We start from the raw sequence: 15,421 nt of genomic DNA on the forward strand, positions 1-15,421 counted from the left end.
CCATCCCTTCAAATTAGATACAGTAAAGCCTGGTTGTTCTAATTATTTCCCCGAATTCTTTGCATTTTTCTAACACTGTAATACATTTGTCTTTAAGATTTGATACTTAACCTGTTCGAATTCTTTAACAGCAAAACTGATCGGCATCATTAACCTTGCCATCTAATTCTTGAAACTGCTCTTTGACTTCCTCTGTAGCTAAATTGCTTTGGTTATCTATTTCAACTACTCCCGTAACTTTGTCAAAGTATTTTCTAAATTTGTTAACTTAAGTTTCCCTAGTGGGCTCTAACTCAGTGCTTACATCCTTAATTTGTTGCATCATGGCTTGTAGCCAGTCCACAGCCTCTGCCGCTATGCTCTTGTGTGAGCACTGGCATATAATGCAAATACACCCTTTTCTTTTGTTTACCTTCTACTCAGTTATGTAAATTGTCACCTCACACAGTTTCCACTAACCTAATAACATAAAAACAATGTCAGACTGTCTCCATAAGAGGTTTTACAGATTAGAATTTCAACAGCATGCCCTTTCTGTCAATCTACACTGTCCGGTAGATTAGCAGATGCAACAGTGTGTACGATGTGACACATTGTGATGTGTTGTACCACCTGGTGCAGCCTATGTCTCGAAAGCAGTGATTCAAAAACTGCAATGTGGCATACCGCAACACCCGCAAAGCATTGCTCAGCTACAACTGTATCACTACAGTTGACATGATTCAACATCATCTCCGAACCCACCAAAAAACATCTTCAAATTTTATTACTTGTCCAGAATATATCAGTTCACTTCCTTCATATTATTCTGTAAATAGCTTTTGACGAAACGGCTTTATATGTCCATGTATATGCATTTAGTCTGTTTGTTTCCTGTTGCTCTTGGCAACACCGTTATGCATCACTTATTAAGCTTCAAAATCTTGGAAATTTACGCTTTCTTTATCTTCTTCCTCCTCACCAATGCTCTGAGTCCTGATCACTGGGAGCCAAAATGAAGTGTTTTTGACTGTCTTCCTATATGTTTGGAGCTGAGTGTGAACACTCTCATTTTGATCTGTCACCTGATGTATCATATATTAATTTACCATCAATGTAACTCAATCACTGTTAATTATCTTCTTTACATAGAGGTCCTGCAAAGCAGCATCTCGTAGAACTGTGCATAAGCTCTGGAAAGGCTTGAAATCTTCCTCTTTGCAGGAAAAGGAAGGAAAACCAATATCTACTCTAATTATGAAATGACATCAACATTTCATTATTGACTACCTTCTATTTGTTTCAGTTGGTGTACAGATCACAATTATTTTGTAACTTGGAGCAGATACAATTTAATTCAAATATAACATCCTCCTCAAAGAGTCGACATGTAGCAGTTCATACATAAGTCACATTTCATTTTAGAGTTGCCTTTGTTTGTTGCTGTTTACATTCTTGGAGAGGGTGTCCACTCCTTGACAGTCAAGACACCACTCAGCCATGATGTCAAAACATAAAAGGCCTCACCCACAACAGATGAAAACATTTACTCGCCGTCATGCATTGCCAGTTACACGAACCGCATGCCTCTGTTTAATTCTGCACAAACATGAAACAAAACAGGATGCATTTTACGACTTATTTCCTACCTAATGCTACTTTACTATTTTATCATTACCATCTTTCCTTATCATAAATAGTGAGTGGGAACTGTCATTTGTCTGAATGGCATGTAACATATGACGTCCCATGCCCCAGATTGGGTGAACTATAAATGATTAAATATTTTTCCACGATATTAAGCAACTATATTTGTCATATGTAAAAGAAACTCTACTGAAAGTCAAGGAATAATGTGAGTAACATAAGTATTATTATTATCATCTTTGTTCTTTTGGGGTATCAGCGGGAAACAAAAAGCACTGGACACTATCTTGCTTTGCTTTGTTCGGATAGGGCACCATTGTGGACAATCTACATAAGGTGTGTACATATTTTATTATTTGAGCAGTGAGCTCCAATATATGTCTAATGTATTTCTGTTGTTAATTTTAACTGTAACCTGCACCACATATCCCGTTTGCTTGTCCCATCGTTTTCAATAGAATTTCAGACGCTGCGCCGGCAGCAAGCTGAACATTGCTGGACGGCAACAATTGGCCGCCATTAAGCGGCAATTTCAAATTATCATAATTATTATCCCGTTCTTTCCACAGCTGACGCTGGAGCTCGGCGATGTTATTTCTTTCATTTGTGATTTGTAGGAAACTGGCATTTTCAACGTACTTAATGATTTATTCGGATGATTTATGTTATGTGCAATAGGACACAGATTTGGCCTGCACTAAAACGTAATTAAATAATACGTATGTATTGAAAATGATGAAGTACTTTTTTGTGTGTGTATATGGCCTATAATGATCAACTGTTTTTGAGCATGAATTCGTCTAAGTAATTTCAATAATTGTACAGGATTCCATGCTAAACTTTTGTGTCAGTAAAATCTAAGAACGATACGTGCCTTCGCATATCTTTGCAGTGAAATCAAAATCAAATTAAAAATAAAAACAAAATATATATTAACTAAAATAAAATAATAAAACCAACCAATCACATTCCAGTCAACAAATCACACACACTAATAGGTTATAGATAGATACATTACAAACACTACAGCTAACATTTGAGATCAAATAATTTTGCTATGTTCCGTACAAAGTAACTCTGCAACATTACTCAGAGTGTCATCTAAAAAGCAAAAACCATGCACCACACATTAAAAAGAAAAATTCATGGGCAAAGTAAAACAGTTTGATGCATTATTAGAGATGTAATGAATAAATTGGATAAATCAAATAATACACAACTCCAAGATTACAACAGTAGCTGTGACACACATGATGTTGGGTTCAAATCATTGGACACTGAGTTAAGTGAATTCTTCCTCATAGCAGCTTTAAACACAAGAACAAATATGGACCATCAGAACCAGAACAGTTACCCATTTTTCTCATAGGCATTACATATTCTGTCAGCAGGCATCCATTGTTTCATCTCAACTATCCAATAGATCACAAAAATTGTCACTGAAAAGTAGTAACTGTCCTGGCTTTGACTGTATTTCAAACAAAGTACTGAAAAACTTGAGTTTTTCCCGATGTATCAAATGTTCATATAACGTATGGGAATGCATGTGGTTAATGTCTTCAAAAACCATTGAAATTTTGGCAAGTGAACACCCCATAACTGCTACCAAAATATCAGGGGTTGTCAAGAATGTCACCTGGCTGCATTCCCATAAGTTATTTGAAGGTATTGAAATTGTTTGCTGACTGGACAGTACCTTCCTTTTTTTCTTTGTAACCAGCGGATGAGTGAAGACATATTCCCTAAAAGACTGGAAGTATGCAACAGTATGATCCATTAATAAATGTATCAATAATGAAATGGTTCTGGGTGGCACAAATCATAATAATGGAAAATCAAGAATAATGACAATTTTATGAAAAGAACAGACTGCCAGTTGCCATGTAGAACAGATATTGAGTAGCAAAAACAAAACATAAAACACACACATACTTACGCAAGCACAACTTACACGTCCACGACCACTGTCTCTGAAGCCAGACTGCACACAGCAAGTGTGCCTGATAGGAGAAGCAATCTGTGGATGATGGGTGTAAGGAAGATGCTGGAGCAGGAATGCGGAGAGAGAGCATAGGGATGGGGAAGGTGTAGTGCTGCTTGTGGGAGCATGCAGGGATGTGGTGGAGATTTGGTAGGGCTCCTAGATGCAGTCGCAAGATTTGTTTTTGGGGAGGGGGGGGGGGGAGGAAAGAAGTAGAGGAGGAAAAAAAAAGACTAGTTACTAGTTTGTGCTGTGTAGTGCTGGAGTGGGAGCAGAGAAGGGGATAAGTGGTGAAAGACAGGGACTAGCTAAGGCTGAGACCAGGACAGTTACAAGACCACAACATATATTGCACGGAGAGTTCCTACCTGTGCAGTACAGAAAAGCTAGTGTTGGTAGGAAGGATCCACATGAGGCAGACTGTTAAGCACCAGAGGGAGGGAGAAAGAAGAAAAAAGAAGAAAAGGAAAAAAATATTTAAAAATGAATTAATTAATCACCAGTTTGCATTTCATTAAGTATTTCAGAAGTAAAACTATGTGGGTCATCAGGTTCATACACCCCGTCACAGAATTATACTAGATCAAATAATGGAACAAATAAAACAAGTAAACAGAGTGATGCTGGATGAAATTCGCCTAACTGTCAAAAGGGCAGTGCTGTCACAAAACCCAAAGAATGTCTGTCTTACATAAATGTCATTATCTCTGGTACTAATGGATGACAGAGAAACTGAAACTGTAAGCAGCAGAGCAAAAGCAGAAATACTGAACTCCATTTTCCTCTGCAGAGGAGGGTCCATGAGTATGGCCCCAGTTTAATTCTTGCTCTTTACACAGGGGAGTGAAACAGAAATTAGCATTAGTGGCATTGAGAAACAGCAGAAATCATTAAAGCTGAACAAGTTACCAGCATCTAATGCAATCCCTATTATATTGGATGACTGAGTAAGCGCTCTTTTATCCATTATATACCATAAATCCATAAACAAAAATCTTTTCACATAGTTGGAAGAAACCATCATCATGATAATCACAGATCAAGGAACTCAGATGGTCTAATGTTTTTGATGACAAGAATGTGTGAAGTTGGATTGCAACCTTCTAACTTCTTTTACACACGTAGACTTACTTAATATGCACAGCTGATCTTCTCTGGATAGCCGGCTGCATCAGTCTCCAAAACTTCTTTTCCGAAGAATGATGCTAGTTAAAGGAATATATATGACTCTCTCTCTCTCTCTCTCTCTCTCTCTCTCTCTCTCTCTCTCTCTCTCTCTCTCTCTACTTGTGCAATAAGTAGGTACTCGAAGAATACTTTTAGTTCATTGTCGGTGTATTTCAACTTTCATAAAGAACATAATTATCATTTCTCACATGAACACTCGACTTCTTGTAAGTCACTGATGTCTTCTCACATTAGACACAAATTGAGATATATTTACCACATAGTTGATTCTACAACCACGGAAATCGTGAACAAGTCTTGCCTCTAGCATGTCTGTATTAAACGTTACTAAAAATCTTTTTTCAACTCATCTGTTTTTTTCGTCACTATAAAACTCAAAGTTATAAAACAGCACCGAATAACAAAGAAGTTCCTTGGGGCTGCTATGTTCTTTCATTACAACTTCCTTGTCGTGACTGACAAGTACTTGTTGGTGCCGTTCGACCACCGTGTCTACAGTCTTCTCACTACACATTTCAGACCAGCACACACAGACAGGTGACGTGCAGTAGATAGGCTCTCTCAAACTTATATTTAAAATATCACGTGTTCGAGACGGTAGGAGGCTGAGTGGTTCTAGTATTTATGCGTAAATTCTCGAAACACTAGATATCCCCCTCCTCAGATCGAACATATGATACTTAATCATTATGTACATTAATATCACACATAATATCAATTCACATTTTAAGAGTATACATTTATTATATAGGTTTACGAGGTGCGACAATAAAGTAATGAGATTGATTTTCTTTGCAAGATTTGGCAACCCTGCAGGTTTGTGTAGGCACAATATCTTTGACCTTGGTTTATAAGCTGCTTCTAGTCCAAGTGGCACATCGATGCAACTGCTCAGTCATGAGTTGTGCTGTAATAAGTTAACACGTGTTTGTGTCTCTCGTCACGGAAATGGAACCGCATAATATTGCACAACGATATGCCACTTCTTTTTGCGTTAAGTTGGGTGAAACTGCGAAGACAACTTATGGTAGGCTTCAGAAGGATTTTGGAGATGAGGGTATTTCAAGAGCTCAAGTTTTTTGTTGGCATAAAATGTTTAGTGAAGGCAGAATGAATGTTCAAGATGAAGACCACAGTGGACGACCACCTCACCGACGGACATCAACTTGGCCAGGGAACATGAACTCGTACGATCTGATCGAAGATTATCCATGAAAATGATTGCAGAAGAACTCAACATCAATCGAGAAATGGTTTGTCTAATAATAATTGGATTCTGCATTCTGAACCGCATAATATTGCACAACAATATGCCACTTCTTTTTGCGTTAAGTTGGGTGAAACTGCGAAGACAACTTATGGTAGGCTTCAGAAGGATTTTGGAGATGAGGGTATTTCAAGAGCTCAAGTTTTTTGTTGGCATAAAATGTTTAGTGAAGGCAGAATGAATGTTCAAGATGAAGACCACAGTGGATGACCACCTCACCGACGGACATCAACTTGGCCAGGGTACATGAACTCGTACGATCTGATCGAAGATTATCCATGAAAATGATTGGAGAAGAACTGAACATCAATCGAGAAATGGTTTGTCTAATAATAATTGGATTCTGCATCACAATAATGCGCCATCCCATACTGCTCTGTCAGTACAGCAATTTTTAACCTCAAAACAAATTTCAGTACTACCACAGCCACCTTATTCACCAGATATCGCTCCGTGTGACATTTTCTATTTCCAAGAGTCAAAACGGCAGTCAAGGGACACCATTTTCAAACAACACAAGATGTCCAAAAAGCTGACGACGCTCTTGGAGGATATTACAGAAGATGAATTCCAGAAATGTTACCATCAATGGCAGATGTGCTGGAAAAAGTGTGTGCAATCATAAGGGAACTACTTTGAAGGAGACAACACTAAACTTGACTAAAACGGTAGGCAACATTTTTTTTTTTTTTTTTCCCCGCATCACTCTCATTACTTTGTTTCACCTCGTATATATACCTTTTTCACATCTTTTTTTCCCCCTCCTAATCGTTAACTCCAGGTATTCATGACACATGATTAATTTATTTCCTGTTCTGTTTTAGTTTGGAGGAACTCTGGGGAACATGAAAGTGTTCATTTTGACACTCGTAAACCTACATAAAACGTAATAATGTTCGTTGTGCATAGAATTCAAACTTACCAGAATAATCTCTATAAAATATGCAACTTCTGTCATGATACTGTCCCCTTCTCCTAGGATCAGTACCTATACCTTGCATATGGGTTGACCTTTGAGAGCACTTCCTCTTTCCATTCTGGTAGGTACGCCACTGTATACAGCATCCCTATTTCTCAGGCCACATGTTGTCCTATTTCCATGTAGATATGCCTGCCCTTTATACTTAGCAAATGCCGGGTAGATCCCTCCGTATCCTTTCTGAGTAGGCCCTATGGTTCATTAACCTAGTATACATTTCTATGTATACTATAATTAAGTATTTCCTGGTAAAGCTACAAATCTATTTTACACTTCACATTCACTTTTGTAATACATCAATTAATCCCTGGAATCCTCCTCTACTTCTCAACTCTTATACCCTTAGTATATACTATGTCTACCTACAGTTCAACTCTCACTATCCTACTATTCATCAATTTATCAGAGTATTTGCTACACTGACTTTTCTTAAATAAGCATCACGATTAACTCCAATCTTGCTTGCGTGCTCTTTCATTACTCATGCCTCCTTCCTATGTATACTCACTCGATGTGAAATCGTCTCAGTTTTTGTACATATATACATGCGATAGTTCATATAGGCAATGTAGAACCGTAGAACTGTCATATTTTTATATACATATACATATGTGTACATGTTTCCCTGTGTACACATATCTTTCCCGTAAAATACCTGGTGGTTCTCACATTGCAACAGGTTTCTAGTCTGTATTTTTATGTTTGTGTATAAATGTAATTCTGCGTGTATGCGGATGTGTGTTCCTGTAGTCTGATTCTTCAGCCTTCTTATCTGAAAATAAGATGTAGATTATTGGAAACCAGGAAGGGCTTCTGCAATAGAAGTAGATGAATATGGAAAGAGGGAAAAAAATAGATAGGTCCTCAAATGAGAAGTAAGAAAGGAAATAAGTAGAAATGATGCTAAGATCGAAGAAGAGAAAGAAAATAGCCCCAAAGACAGGAAACCCTTCTCACCCCCCTTCCCCAGAGGATCCCTATCTCATAGGTACTTGAGTGAGATTCCAGAGGAGATTTGTTGTTAAATTGTCTCCTACAGAACAGACATTCCCACCTTCACCCTTGACGTCCCCGAAGGAAATCTTAGCAACCCTATGGAAATGGCATGTGATGAAGAATCAGGCACACTTGAGAAAGTATCAAGTGAGAGTCATCTTTCGCTCTCCTTCCAAAATTTCATCACTGGTGGGATCCGTTAAAGACGACCTGGGCTTGCGTAAACCAGGTGTTTACAAAATTCCGTGTGAATGCGGCAAATCATATATAGGGCAAACAACGCGAACTGTGCAGGAACGCATTGTGGAACACCAACGGCATACTCGCCTTCTCCAACCCCGCAATCGCCAAACATTGTATTTCCACAGACCATTCCATGAGTTACAATGACACAAAAATTATGGCCCATACATCAAACTTTTGGAATTCGATTATCAATGAATCTGTGGAAATAAGATTGTCTGACAACGAGACTCTCATCAATCAAGATAGCGGTTATCAGCTAAACTCTGCTTGGAATCCTGTTATACAGAAACTTCGTAGTCGACGTAGTTATCTGCATAAAGATGGAAATCGACCCGATACCGATACGCCAGGCTTTCACAGTGGAGGGCGTGAGGCGTAGCGCATGGAGCCGTTATGAACGCGCACGCTGAGCAGCGCATGCACAATGTCACCTCAACAAGGCTTTAAATAGCGGAGCTCAGCACGTACTCGACAGTACTACTACAGTTTCACTCACCCGAAGATGGCCAGAAGACTCTGCGCCGAAATATCGTGACAGGACATTACTGATATCCGGCAGTTCTCCCATGTTTTTATGGAACAATCAGTACGCCGGGAAAGCTTTAAACATCACAATAAAAGGATTGTCTCGCATCTTTCCAGAAAACCAGTGTTGGAGTCATTGTAATGACACCTTATATCAATAATACATACAAAATTGATGACGTTGATTTTACCAAGACCTCTACACACAGGTTTGCAAAGAAACTGGTGAAGAGATTATATACAAAGATCATTCCATGCAAAAATATGACTTAATTATACATGGAGACCGCGCCGGTTGAAACCGAGTTCCAAGCAAAAAATGACCTAATTATATGTGGAGACCGCACCGGTCAAAACCAAGGGAGATAAGAGCTGACCAGGCACACTTAATATATCTTGTCCCAAGGTTGTGCCAAATGACGGAGATCAAAGACAACATGTGTGCAAGTTTCCACCTCATGCTGCAGCCGAGCAAAGTCGGGACAAGTCCAAATTGGGGACTGTGCAAATCCCTACCTCATGCGTGCCCTTGCAGGGTACATAATAGTAGTACCAGAAATGCATATGCAGAAGTAGGATATTTTATAGGGAGTCAGAGATTGTTAGTAGTCTGACTGAATGGAACAAGGAATCCCACAGCCAGGTATCATTGGTGATGATGTAATCACAAATGCTATTTAGTACTTCTTCTTCTTTTATATTCCCCCCCCCCCCCCCCCCACACACACACAGTATCTTTAAGTGTGGGATGGTAGAGTAGCTTAAGATTTTGAAGGAATTCAGTGCATAAAAACTATTATAGGAAAAACACCGAGAACAACTTGGGACCCGACAGCTGTCACTCCGCCCTTTAACTCAGAACGTTAATGTCCCTGGGGGATATATAACTCCACCCGCATCCAATGGATCTGATATTAACTTCACTTGAGCAAGTGCAGACCAATACTTCTCTTTACATTTCTTTGGACATTTTTCCCATTGCAAAACAATCACCACTTCACTAGTCATTACCACATTAGGTGAAGTTCCTCATTTTTCTACTTGTTCCTGGAGAAGTTTGACTTCTCTCCAGAGTTTCTCTATGCCATTCCTGGTATCAGTAAGTTTGGAAGAAGCAATAGGCAATGCATTCCCGAATGTTATTCTCTCAGTGACTTTCCGATTTATAATTTCCTCTACCCGCTCATCCAGACTACTTACATTTATGACATCAGAGCTTGCTATCTTCTCTTTGAAGCTTCTTTTTGCACTGTCTACTAATGTACTTACATCTGTAATTTGCAATTGAATGATAGGCATTAATTTGCCATGCTTATCAACACTCTCTTTCAAATTATGCCATCCTTGCTTTACAGCATTAACCTGAGCATTACATACATCCTCCAATGATCCTAACTTTTCATTAATCTCTAATTCTACACTATTATATTTCTCCTCAATATTCAATTCTAACTTTTTTGTCAAATTCTGAAAATTATTAGTCTGTTTTTGGTTTAATCCAGCAAACATTTGATTTACATGAATGCTTAAAGAATTAGTTAGTTCCTTCTTTAAATCTAATTTCAAATTTTCAGCTTCACCTTTTACAGTGTCAAATTCAGTCTTTAAAGCATCTATGCCTTCACATAGATTACTAAATCCTCTAATCTGTGCACCAACCTTGCAACTTAGTAAACCTAGATTGGTGGCTTGACTATTCAAGGTTTCACTCTGGGCATCTAATTTATCATTTAATTGGGCATTTACTGAGTCTAACATAAGACTCTGGGTGTCTATTCTTTCATTTAAAGTCACACTTAGTTCCTTTCTTAAAGTAGCATTTTGAGCTTTGATTAGATTTACTAACTCAGACCAGTCTGGCCCTTCTTTACTAATTTTCATAGCCATGCCTGGTTCTGAAGTTTCTCCAAATTGCTGTGCCTGATCCATAATTTTACAAGCTTTAGCCCTTGTAAGCATCTAAAAATTAAGTATAATAACTACACTAATAATGTTCATTCAATGGCTTATACCACATTGTATTAATACAATAAAGTTCTGTTTTATGCTCACCCAGTGTAGAATTTGGGCTGCATCATTGAGCGTATGTGTAATCAACACCAGTGAATAGTAACTGGTGCCGGCGGTGTCAGATGCCGGTTTCCGCGTCAGCGTACCCACAACGTGTGAGAACTGTATACTCCTCACACCACATCTTCTTAGTCATATCGTTCTAGGCGTATCTCTTCTTAGTCTAATACGTTGAGATATTCTCTCTGGTTTTTCTTGTTGTGGCTTTTTCACTTAACATTTACAAATTTTCTCCATCGGATACATACGCAGAATCCAATTCCATGAAATGGTTCTTTTGTCTTGTTATGCTCAGTTGCTATGGCAACACTTGACAGCTTTTTCTCTCGTTTTCGTCTCAAAATTCCTTTTTTAACTTCGGTCGTCTCACACCAGTCGCCACATTCTAATGTTTTTGATGACAAGAATGTGTGAAGTTGGACTGCAACCTTCTTACTTCTTTTGCACGCGTAGACTTACTTGATAGGCACAGCCGATCTTCTTCCCTGGATAGCCGGCTACATCAGTCTCAAAAAACTTCTCCGAAGAATGATGCTAGTTAAAGGAATATATATATATATCACTCTACTTGTGAAATAAGTAGGTACTTGAAGAATACTTTTAGTTCACTGTCGGTGTATTTCAACTTCCATGAAGAACAAAATTATCATTTCTCACATAAAACACTAGACTTTTTGCAAGTCACCCATGTGTTCTCACATTAGACACATATTTGATTCTACAACCATGGAAACCCTGAACAAGTCTTGCCTCTAACACGTCTGTGTTAAAAGTTACTAAAAATCTTCTTTCAACTCAACTGTTTTTTTTTTTTTTCTGTCACTACAAAACTCAAAGTTGTAAAACAGCACCGAATAACACAGAAGTTCTTTAGGGCTGCTGTGCCCTTCCATTACAACTTTCTTGGCATCACTGACAAGTACTTGTCAGTGCCGTTCAACCACCGTGTCTACTGTCTTCTCACTACACACTTCAGACCTGCACGCACAGACAGGTGACACGCAGTAGACAGGCTCTCTCACACTTGCATTTAAAATAACGTCTATTCGAGACAGTAGAAGGCCAAGTGGTTCTAGAATTTATGCCGAAATTCTTTAAACACTACAATGGCTCAGTATTTCTTGAGTTTTAAAAAGTATGTGACTCAGTACCAACCAAAGTTTTGTGTGTCATCATATTGGGTATCAAATGGAATTTGTTACTGGACTAATGATTTCTGGGTAGGGAGATGCAGCATGTTATATTGGATATACAGTCATCTGCAGATGTAGAAAGAAATGACTTGAAGCATACTGCTGGGAAGTGTGTTAGCCCCCTTGCTTTTCAGACTATATATCCTGGCAGAGAATATTAATAACAACCTCAGATTTTTTGCAGAAAATGTAGTTTCCTAAAATAAACTACTATCTGAAAAAAGCTGCACGTATAGTTTCAGATCTAGATTAGATTTCTAATTGGTGCAGACATTGTCAGCTTGCTTCGAATGCACAAAAAAGTAAAACTGTTCACTTCAAAGAACCATGTATCCTATGACTAAAATATGGAATGATTACACAGGGTCAGCTGTAAGTAACGTAGGTGGGATTCTGGTAAACTGCAACAAAACATAAATGAGGGCCATCCTATAGCAGAGCTGGAGAAAGAAGACCCCTCAAAGCAGGAAGTGTTGTTGCCCACTTTCAAGCGCAAAGCACTAAAGACTGCAGGTAAAACAAAGCCATCTACAGAGCTGTGGCAAAACTAAGACATTGCCACAGAAATGTGTAGTGTGATTGGTTGACGATGTGCGAAGCAGCCACACAAAGTGCGCTGCAACTGTCAGGGATTTTCTTTTACCAACTATACTACAGAATAATGCTGAAACCATAACATATTGAACATACACAAAGTACGGCAGTATGAATTGTTACAGGTTAGTCTGACTCTAAGGAGAGTTTCATGGAAATGCTGCAAAATCTTTACTTGCAAATAATTGAAGAGAGACATAAGCTATCCACTACGGTCGCAGATTCAAATCCTGCTTCGGGCATGGGAGTGTGTGATGTCCTTAGGTTAGTTAGGTTTAAGTAGTTCTAAGTTCTAGGGGACTGATGACCTCCGAAGTTAAGTCCCATAGTGCTCAGAGCCATTCGAACCATTTGAACATAAACTATCGTACATAAACCTACTGACAAAAATTTCAATAACCAGTGTTAAATGAGAAATCTAAGAATATACTACAGGCCCTCCCCCCCTTCCCACCATAATCGCCATATTTTTTGCTGAAAAAGTGTACTACAAATTTATAGCTGACTGATCCTACATCATAGTGAGAGGTCATGATTATGACCTGTGGAACATGCACATAATTAAATAAGAAACACAAAGTGTGCGAACTAAAAGTGTAATGACCATAAATCAGCACCGAGACTATACATGACACCCAGGTCAAGAAACTTTCCGCCAAAAATTACCCACGGAACAACACCAACTACTACCGAAGGAGCAACAAGAACCATACCCTAAGAAAAACAGATACCAACTGGGAAATGCATCTGAGGCCAAGAGCACCTACCATATTAAGAATGGGCTTTTTATGGTAGCATCCTACAAGAGGAAAAACTCTAAACAGTATGTAATCATTATTTTGGTTCCCATGACATTATCAAGAATGTAGCCACAGGTGCAAGAACACAACACAGTATCTGATGAACAGCTGATTCCAACTTTAATGTTTCACCTCAAAAAGTGCAATATGCTATTGCCTAAAAAGGAGCAACATAGTTCCCATACACGAGGCTGTTCACAAAAGATATCCTGGTAATCGCAGACTTTTAGTATTGCATCCGTACTACCTAAAAATATAGAGATGGTCATAAAGGATAGAATAGCAAGTTTCATATATAAACACAACATAACAATAAATGGTTCACACTAAGGTTTTCATGAAGGTCAGTCCACAAAGGCAGCAGTAGTAGACTTCACAGCATTTGTAATCAAAGCACTGGAACATCAGCAGCAAGTCTGTAGTTTATTCCTTGATCTCTACAGAGCTTTTGATGACATATGTCACAAACTTCTGTCAGAAAAACTGCAACAGTATGGTATAAGAGGGGAAAGTAATAAATATTATAAAATTATTTATTAATAATAGGTAACAATGTATAGAGATAAAATCCAACACTGGCAAACGATTAGAAAATATGTACTAAACTCTCAAAGAGGTTAAAAGCCAGGTGTTACCCCAAGCTCCAGCATGGGGACCATCAGTTTTTATTCTTTGCATAAACGGGATGCAAGAAACCATAAACGAGGATTTGAACATGTATCCTGAAGACACATCTATAGTACTAACTACCAAATCAGCAAAAGATTTGGAAATGAAGTTGTTTGTGGAAATGGAAAGAGGAAAAAAAATTTTTTGGTGAGAACAACTTTTACAGTAATGAAAGTAAGACAACATCCATGGAAATACAAGCAAGTATGGCACCTTCATAGCTGAGTTGCCAGCGAGGCTGACTGCCGTGCTGGAGGCCCGGGTTCAATTCCCATGTGGGCTGATTGAGGACTGGGTGTTGTGTTGTCCTCATCGTCATTTTATCATCATTGATGCACAAGTTGCTGAAGTGGTGTCAAATAAAATAAAAAAAAACTTGCATTAGGCATTTGAACAACCCACGGCCATTTTATTTCTAGGCAGATGATTTCAGTATTAAACTAGGGGACTCCAGTATTTCTAAAGTTCATTGTAGCAGGTTTCGTGCTGGTTGTGAACAGTTATTTGGCAGGGGTATTTATATAAATAAAATATGTTCAAACCTGACAAAAAATATATTTCTTTTCCATAAAATGATCTAAACTGTCAACAATGATATAATACTAAAAAGTATTATAGTTTTGTTTATGAGCATATTTAATAGGTATACCAGTATGAGGCAGTGCAGCAAATATACGCAGATTACTGAAACAATAGAAGACAGCTTTAGGTGTACTGAAAATCGGAAATCTGTCACAAAGGTAGTGCTGCAGAAACGAATGTAAAGAATTATAAAGAATGACTGAACCTGTACTGTACATCTAGGAAACAATTATGTTCAGCTTTGCTGAAGGAACATGTATGTAATTACAGCACCAGAGGTAAAGATGAGTACCATATGTACACAACTTAAGAAAAGCAACAAAAATCCTGAAACATGTAGATGGATATTTTATAAGAAACTTCAATGCAGCTTAAAGAACACAAAAATATTGTCAACATTTAAATAAAAACCAGATGAAAAGTGCTCCTGCTGGAGCACAAAAAGGTAAATATGCTCCTCTTTAAAAGACTATGACAGAACACTGGGAAACCAGCTGCCTCAATCCTTATTCCACTATCCTCACTAAAAATGTTGGTTCATGTGAACATATTCACATTCATTTAATAGAGAATATTTTAAATCCCCCCCCCCCCCCCCCTGCCACTTTCACTGTCTCTCTGTGCTACTGCCATTGTCTTTGTCCCAATCTTTTTCTTTCTCCCACTGCCACTGTCTCTTTCTTTCAGTTTGCTGTCTTTCTCTTC

The sequence above is a fragment of the Schistocerca cancellata genome, chromosome 1 (genome assembly GCF_023864275.1).
Source record: "Schistocerca cancellata isolate TAMUIC-IGC-003103 chromosome 1, iqSchCanc2.1, whole genome shotgun sequence".
Lineage (NCBI taxonomy): Eukaryota > Metazoa > Arthropoda > Insecta > Orthoptera > Acrididae > Schistocerca > Schistocerca cancellata.